This window comes from Calonectris borealis, chromosome 19 (assembly GCF_964195595.1).
Source record: "Calonectris borealis chromosome 19, bCalBor7.hap1.2, whole genome shotgun sequence".
NCBI lineage: Eukaryota > Metazoa > Chordata > Aves > Procellariiformes > Procellariidae > Calonectris > Calonectris borealis.
In genome coordinates this window covers 13,046,830-13,055,058 of record NC_134330.1, presented here as the reverse complement: position 1 = coordinate 13,055,058, position 8,229 = coordinate 13,046,830, and positions in this window count along the sequence as shown.

The following is an 8,229-nucleotide window of genomic DNA, read 5'->3' as shown; positions in this document are numbered from 1 at the left end:
CAGCTCAGCACAAAGTGCGCCGAGGCACTGAGCCGTGTGCCAAGCTGAGAAACAGCCCAGGCAGAAGCCTGCTCTGACATGTAACCCCGCAGGAGAGGGGATGCAAACGCTGAATACAAGAGAGGACAATGATGAGCTCAGGTGTGGTGTGACTTACACACCTTGTAGTCATGCAGTCCTTAAGATGGATTACCTTCGCCTCTGAGGTGTCCTCAGAGATGCAGGAAGGCAGGGCTCGCTGCACCAGCTCCCTTCCCTGCTCCGTGCCAGCTGATTTTTGATAAATACTGAGAGCTCTTGCCAGGGCTTAGCATGTGCCATGCCAGCCAGACCTGTGTCACAAGCATCTCCTCGCTGACCAGAGCCGCAGGGGGACAAAGTGGATATAATTTCAGGCTTAAATCAGACTTTCTAGTTTCTGGCAACTTCTTCCCCAGCTCCACAACTTGGCACAAGCACAAAATGCCCGGAGAGCACCCAGGCGCAGCTTTCAGGCATCTCTGATGAAAACATGGGATGAACGGTGGCATAAAGCTGACATAGATGACTGCAGGCATCTGAACTTTAATCCAGCTTGCAGGTGAAGCAGAGCACCCTCCGTACCACACAGGTGGGTCCTGCTGGTGATCCGGAGGAGTGAGCAGCCATCCAGGGTATTTTTCAAAGCTGGGGGAAGAAAATGCACAAATAGCTCTTTTGGATAGTTTTCACACTGATTGGTGCAAACCTCACTTAGGAACCATTTCTTCATTTTTCAGCCAGATTTGCATTGCTCCGAAGGTCTCTTTCCCCGCTCTGTGATTCATTACAACCATGTCAGCCTGTCCCAAGCTGCCTGTCAAGATGCTTGAAGTGAGAAGTAATTTTAAAAGTACTGTCTGCAGACATTTTAAAGCAATAACGGGCATGTGGGTGTCCTGGGAGACTAAGAATTAGGCAAGCCACAAGAGAAACAAAGATATCAGAGATACGCAGGCTTTCTGGGAGCACTCCTCTGCGCGGGGTCATGCCACACAAAAGGGACTTTGCAGGTTTTTGCCCAGGATCATTTGCCATCTGTTCACCGGCTGCAGGCAGACTTTGGTCCCCTGGGCCAACGTATGTCTGAGGGAAGCTGAGAAATACATCAGTGAGTCTTTTAGGGACATCATAACTCCCTCATCCCCGGTCCAGCAGCTCTTGTGCTGCAGAGGAGGGAAATTTCATGGGCGAAGGGCACCCAGCCTGGGGAAGGGAGTGGCAGATCCTGCAGAGGAACCTTCCCCAGCAGACAGTGGACCGGAGCAGGGGTCCCACACAGGGACAGCAGGATGCAGCGCTGAGGGATTTCGCAACTGGCTGTTTGGATCCTAAAACGTGTGATGACAGGTACATCCATATGGATGCAACACAGTCTCGGAGAGAGCGCAGCAAGGGAGTTGTGGTTCTGAGTGCAAGACAAGATGGATGTCCCAAAGGTGACCCAAAAGGTGCATTGTCATATGGGAGGTTAGAGGTCAGAGTCCCCAGAGCAATTCTCCAAAATTATTCCAACACCGTGCACAGAGGCAGAGAGAAACAGTCTCTGTGTCTGGGACAGAGAGGTTGGATTATTAGTAGCTGAAGAAACTGGGAGCCGACAGGATCTACACAAGCACGGAAATCTCCATTTGACCCAGGCAGAGCCAGGACGCTGGCATGTGCGGTCACAACAGTGATGGATGGGTTGGACTCAAACCTGAAGGGTATTCAAGAGATGCAGAGGAGCACACAACTCCCAGCTTAGTCCCTCGAGATGGAGATCCTCTGAAGTCCTAAAAATTCAAAATCCTGAAAAAAAGGACTAGGACTGAAACTGCTACCTTTTCTACCAGGAATAAGGTAGAGAGGAGAAATATATTGTGAAAGCTTTATTATCAACCAAGCAGCAAAGTTGGTGGCCTGAATATGTCATGTTCAGGGAGACCAGAGAAACTCTATGGGTAGGAACAGTGGGAAACATCCACTGAGAGCTTGATAAAAGGAGGTTAAAAGGAGCAGGCAAAAGGGTAAAATGTAGGGAGGGCATTTACAGGCACTGTGGTGACGGTTTGGAACAAATATAATCAACTTAACCACAGCCAGATACCGAGAGGGTCAAAAGAGCCAGCAGGGACATCAAACAGAGGAGATGAGACTGTTGGATGCCATTCAGAAGGAGGAAATCACCTTCAAAGAACAAGAAAAATAGAAAACATTATGAATTTCAGCAAGTGGAATGTAAAACCACAAAAGGCGGGCCAAAAATAATTTTACTAAGCAATTTGAGAAAGACAAAAACTAATATTAAAACCTTGTTCACAGCTATCAGAAGTGGAAAGTCTGCCAGAGCATCTGTAGGCTCTGTGGAAGATGCACCAGGGATGCTGAGGGCAGGGAATTCATGGTGGTGCTGGCAGTGGGGAGCCTGCCGAGCCGAGGCTGCCATGCCACGGGAGCAACGGTGCGGAGGGTTTCCACCTCCAAGCCCTTGTGGGGTTGGTGGCAGTAATTAAAATTGAGAAGTCGGGGCACAGAAGTTGCAGACCTCATCCATCAGATGAATAGCTCCAGACCTCCAGGACCAGAGGCCGTTGCCCAGGAGCCCTTGCCAAACTCCACCAGGACATTTCCAATCTGCTGACAGCAGGCTGTGACCTGTTACTTGCCTACCAAGGGAAAGGAGGTGGCACAGACAGTGTCTGTTTTTGAAAGGCTCAATCAACTCATCTAAGGATCTCCAGAGTTAGAGGTCTCATTTCTGCACCCAGTGAAGTGGTCGAAATTGTAATAAACATGGAATTTGTGGGAACTCATGGATAAATACAAAAACTTGAGGAAGAGTCAATATAGCTTTTTAGAGGAAAGTCGTGGCTCAGGAATCTGTTACAGTTGTTGGAAGGAGAGGCAGTGTATGTGGACAATAGTGATCCGATCAATATAATGTAATCCAAAAAAGCTTTTAAAAAGCTCTATCATAGAATTTTCAAAGACACTGAGCTATAACAGATCAATAGCTTGCAAAGCTGGGAAGCAAAGATAAGACTAATTGGTAAATTTTCACAATGCAGACAGATTGCCTATTGGATGCTACAGGTATCTGTACTGGGGCTGGACCTTTCAGCATATTCATAAGTGATGGAGGAAAGGCAGTAACTAGCAACATTTTCTGGTGGAGAAAATAGTCATATCTAAAGGTGGCTGGAGAAAGCTGCAGAAGGATTTCAGGCTGCAGAGTGAGTGGGTGATAAAATGGCAAATGAAATTCAGTGTTGATAAGGATAAGGTGAAGTACATCCCTAACTGTACGCAGTGGTGGACTCTAAATTAGCTACTCAAGAGGCCTATCTGAGGGTAATTGTATGCATTTCTCTGAAAACATCGGCTGAAGGTTCAGGAGCAATTAAAAAGTAAAAAGGCTTTAGAAAAGGTAAGGAAAGGAATGGGCTTTCACCAGAAAACATCACTTGCCGCTGTACAAACCAGAGGGTGCTAATACCTGTGTGCAGTTTTGGTGCCTGGCTCAGAAAAGATGTAGAAGAACTGAAAAAGGTCACAGACATGAGGAAACTGGGTGATCAGAGGTGGGGATGGCATCCCTGCAAGAAAAAGCTGAATAGATCAGGACTGTCCATGTTAGAAAAGAGACGAATGAGGGGTAAGTGCTAGGATGTAGACACTGATGCATGGGAACAGACAGCGGTTAGAGAATGGTTATTCAGCACTTTCCACAACAGAAGAGCTAGGGGCACCTGGCAGAGGAATGGCCAGCAAATTCATCTCAGGATGTTGTGAAACCAGAAGTCTAAATGGACTCAACAAGGAATCAGGTAAACTGATGGAGGACTAGAACTATTAAAATTCATGGTCCACATACTCTGTGTGTACAAAGAAGAGCTCACTCATGGGAACTCAGGACGCGGGTACAACTCACCCTCAGCATCCTGTTGCACAGATGGGAGTTGGTGAGCACAGGATGACACCTTCCAAACCCTCAGGGTGAGAGGCATCTCCAGCTTGACATCTGCACTGACCATGGAGATCTGTTCCACAGGTCCATGCAAGAATCTGCAGAGAAAGTCTTTGCGCTTTCCTTCTTTGGCTGCAGATGCATAAAAGATCTGCAAAAAAGCAATTTATATCTTTCTATCATTCCCTTTTTCCCTGTAGAAGATATGCAGCCTGCCCTCTGTCTCACACAGGACATGAACAAATAACGGTGCTGTGGAGGCTGTGGTCCTTCAGAGCTTGTCCCACCCTTCGCTGCCTCACTGAAGAGAGGGGGATGCCTGGGACAAGCAGCAAGGCACTCCTCCACCTCCTGCTTTGACTGCTTTAGTGCTGCCTCCCCCTGCCAGCCACCCGCTCCCCCTCTCCCTACCCAATATAGTAGTAGCAGAAGATAGCGTACGATCTGTATTCCTGAACCCCATCATCCCCGCTTGTGCAAGCTCACCGCATTTCCTAGGAGATGATTCTGATGCCCACATTTTCCATCAGGAAGCAGATGAAGTTCCTGTAGGTAGGCACCATCCAACAGAGAGGACTGGATTAAAGCTAAAGGAATGGACTGCAGGATGTTGGCACATGAAACACGGATGCAGTCCAACTAGCAGTGTGTGCAGTGGTCCTTACTTTGCAGGGGTGGGTGAAGGAAATGGTGCCATGCTGGTGGTCTTGCCAGATTTCCCTTGGGGTCACTGGCTCTTCTTCGTCAAGGCAGTTGAAGAATGGAGGAAGAGACTGAAATCTCTTGTCATGGGCTCACTGTACCCACTTCCCTCTGGAGCTGAGGCTTTTCACCAGGAGCTGGCATGACCATTCCTTAATTTCTGGGAACACCCGAGCCCTCCTCAGTGCTGCTGCATGAGGCCACAGGTGGTGGCAGGAGGGAAATCCTGACAAAGGCGTTACTGAGATGCAGCCCCACCTTGGAGGTTGAGGACCCCTAAGTGATGGCAAGTTCCAGTGTCACGATGGTATGGCCATCTGCAGTCTTGCTGCGAAAATGTTCATTTGGGAAGGCTGGATCTGCAAATTGCTGCAGCAGAAACCACACACACCCCAAACGGCTCAGAACAGATACAAGGTGCCTGTTGTTGCCTGTTTCTTAGGATTTTCTGTAATCAAAAAAATGGCAACAACTATCCCAAGAGCCATTATTGTCCCAGAGCTCAATTAGTAGATGTTGGAGGAGGTGAAGCAGGAGGTACTGGTGCAGTTTTGCCACCTAGACTGCAGCTTGTTGGCTCAATGCTGTGTTACAGGGGTCAGATTTAAGGCTTTAATCTTACGACACACTCCAAAGTCACTGAAGGGTCCAGGTGCCAAGGCAAGCTCTGCTTTGGTGTGGCCAAGTCCCATGTACGTGAGAAGGTGACTTCACATGATCTTTGCATATCACCAGAAAGGGCTCCAGGGACTGCTTGGAAACGCATGGCTATAGGGTCCAAACAAAGCACAGCATTCCTGCGAGGAACATAGAGCTTGTAATTACGAGCAGTGAAAGTGAAATATGGCCTTAATGAGAATTAGCAGGCAAAGGAGAACGGCTTTGTCAGAATCACTGGTGGCTTTTGCTCTTAAAATGTGAAGATGTGTGACTCACCATGGGGATCTGGCCCTGTTTGTCTCTGTCTGCTGCTAGAAGCGCTCCCTCCTCTGCAAGCAAGGCCAGCTGGGGAGGACTGCCACTTGTCACAGCTGTGACAGCCCCAGTTGTGGCGGTGCTGCCGGATCCTGCCTACAGTGCGTCGCTTCTCTGCTTCCTCTGCCTGCAAGTGGGGCCAGTCCTTGCTTGCTCTGAGCGCGCAGGTGCCCATGGAGCTGGATTTATCGATCTGGGCAGGATTTCACCAGGGTGCTGTGAAATGAAGGAGAGAGACGACCCACAAGAGGCAAATTTAGGAACTCCAAATTTAGGAAACAGCTCTGTTCCCAGCAGGCAGACAGACACAAAGAAAACTGAGCAGCCACTTCAGCCATGCCAGGAGGCTGGGTATTCCCGCAAGCCCACGACAAGGAGACCCTGGGGATGGAGTCCCTGTGCACAAGAGCACTACGGCAGACACAGGCGGACGCACGGCACGAAGCATCTGCATCGCTGTGCCTCCCTCTGCTCGGCCGGGTGCCAAGAGACGGTCCTCGCACAGACATCACCAGCAGAAACCAGGGCCAAGGGTGCGCTCGCAGGGAGAGGCAGTGCCAAGAGCGGAGTGGAAGCGGGTCAGATCACAAGGGAACACTAAGGGAAAGTAGCAAAGGCTTTTGGGGGAAGGTAGAGTATCAGTTTCTTTTCCAAAAGAGATGGTGGCATCCCAAATAATTAATCCTTCGGAAAAGGTTGGAAAACACTAGTTCAGGGAAAGATGATTGAATTCCCTCTGCCTGGAAAGAAATTTTCTGCTGTATATCCATGCAATGAGATTCTTGGTGCTTTCTTCCTCAGATGGCCTTGCTCACGCTCTCCCACGTGTACAGCCTGTGCTGATGGGCTCTCAACACTCCTTGCAGCATTAGGACAGAGCAACGAACATGGAAGAGAAAATTGCAGCCTGCAGCTGGACTTCTTAGGCAATATTTCTGGGTTCTCCTTGCTTGTAATGCTTCCTTCACGCTGGAAGCTGCCTGGCAAACCCTGGGGCAAGAGCACCCTCTGGCACCAGGAGAAATGTAAACAATGAGACTCTACATTTCTCAAATCACTTCTTTTCACATTGCCTTTCAATTTTAAGTGCATTTCATGATGGTGACGTGTGCTAGCTTGCTTGCCCAGAAAGAGGACCCTGCTGGAGAGGGCTAGCTTGCCACACCGCGTCTCTGTTACTACAGGACAAGCTGTCTGAGCCTCTCCGGAGAGAAGAGAAGAGACCTTAGGACACACAACAGCCTAGAGTTTGTAGAAAAAGCAAAAGTCACACTGTTTGGGGATAACAAGTGGACATGATACAAAAGAGACTTTTCTGCATCTAGCTAAGGAGACTCACCGTGAGGGTGGTATCCTCCTTTCCATCGTGGAAGGGGAAGGTGCTGATGGAAACACAGTGCAGGTGGGTGCTGCTGCCTCTTTGCTGCCTTCCACCATATCAGCGGTGCATGGCGGGTACACAGCCATCAGGTCCTGGAGGGGAGGGCATTAACAGAAGGTCACTTTAATCACACATCTCCAAATCTATCTTAAGACAAGAGAGTTAGCCAAAAAAAGATTTCTAAATGCATCAAGAAATTCCCAAGTTTGACAGCTGAGAACATTTTATTTAAGTTATTATCTCCTACACTGAGTAGAGTCTTCGTCCTCTTGCCTGTCATGCACCTCATGACTCACTGCAAAGGGGGCCTGAACAGGAGGTGGTAGGAGGCAGGAAGAGAAATACCACTGTAAAAGGCAGACGCGCAGACCCAGTAAAACCATAGTGTAAAAAAATCCCACACAAGCATGACAAGATAATGAAAGATTTATTTTCACCAATTTTTATTTGCTAACCCATCGTTCTCCATTTATGAGGAAGGCAGCTCTCATCTCACTGAGCCAAAGACACTCTGAAATTCATATGCTGTTGTAGGCATTTTTAGCACGTTAATACCACAGCTGGAAGCTGAAATGAATGGCATCTGCTGACGTGCTTCTTCCCTCAAAGAAGGGAACATATCATAGAATCATAGAATCATAGAATCATTAAGGTTGGAAAAGACCTCTAAGATCATCGACTCCAACCATCAACCCAACCCCCCCATGCCCACTACACCACGTCCCTAAGCGCCTCATCTACACGTCTTTTAAATACCTCCAGGGATGGTGACTCCACCACTTCCCTGGGCAGCCTGTTCCAAGGCCTGACCACTCTTTCAGTAAAGAAATTTCTCCTAATGTCCAGTCTAAACCTCCCTTGGCGCAACTTGAGGCAAGTATCGATCCTTTCAAGAAAAATGTAAAGCCATGATTTTTGTGGGAAACATTGTTTTGCATTGGTGGGTTGATGGTCAGTGATGGAATCAGTGTGTCCATAGGCTTGATCCTGGCAGAGATGATAGATCCTGCTTGAAGACTTCTGCATTTTCTGAGCTGTAATGTTGAGTCCTGACATAAATCAATGCAAATGTTGGTGTGTTCACTTACCTTCTGAGACCTTGTGCCAGAGCTCTTCTGAGCCCTTCCTATGCTCCCTCATTTTGCTGAGATCTGAGTCCCTCCTTCACAAACAAGACCTCTCACACACAGTCTTAAAATCCCTA